The sequence below is a fragment of the Arachis duranensis genome, chromosome 5, assembly GCF_000817695.3.
Source record: "Arachis duranensis cultivar V14167 chromosome 5, aradu.V14167.gnm2.J7QH, whole genome shotgun sequence".
Taxonomy (NCBI): domain Eukaryota; kingdom Viridiplantae; phylum Streptophyta; class Magnoliopsida; order Fabales; family Fabaceae; genus Arachis; species Arachis duranensis.
The window spans coordinates 3,945,881-3,946,551 of record NC_029776.3 but is presented as its reverse complement, the minus strand read 5'-3'; positions in this window follow the sequence as shown (position 1 = coordinate 3,946,551).

Here is a 671-nt window from a genome sequence, read left to right as displayed (position 1 = left end):
ATTAGACTGGACAAATTAATAAATTTAATTTTGAACTAGTATAAATTAATATTTTTTATAAAAAAATGACTACAATATCTCTCTATTATAAAAAATAACTAAAATACTTCTATATTATATATATATATTAATTTTGAAAATTCTAAATCCTAATCTTATAATGACAGAGAAGAAAAATGCTAGAATTTAGAATTTTCAAAATTTATATATATAATAAAAATATTTTAGTATTTTTTATAATAAGGGTATTATAGTAATTTTTTATAAAAAAATAATATTAATTTAGAGTGATTCAAAATTTAATTTATCATTTTTTGGTTAAATTAATTTGTCTAGCCTAATTTTGATAAAAATAACACGATTTAATCGATTATATGTGTTAAATTTTAATTATAAAAAAATTTTTTAAAAAAAAGAGGTTTTAGACGTGTTTATCGAAGTAATTCGCTAAAATTATTTATATTTTTTCCAGTTGACGAAACCCTAGTACGGAACTTAGAATTGAGGGGGGTGGGGGAGGAGTTTCTTGAAGAGAGGGAACATAGAGAGTTGAAGGCAAAAGGGTGAAGAAAGGGAGAAGAGAAGAGAAGAGAAGAGAAAGCATGGGATATAAATGCTATGTCCCAGCTTTATGCTTTGGTAGTCGCGGGCTTTTAATGCTTTACACAGAC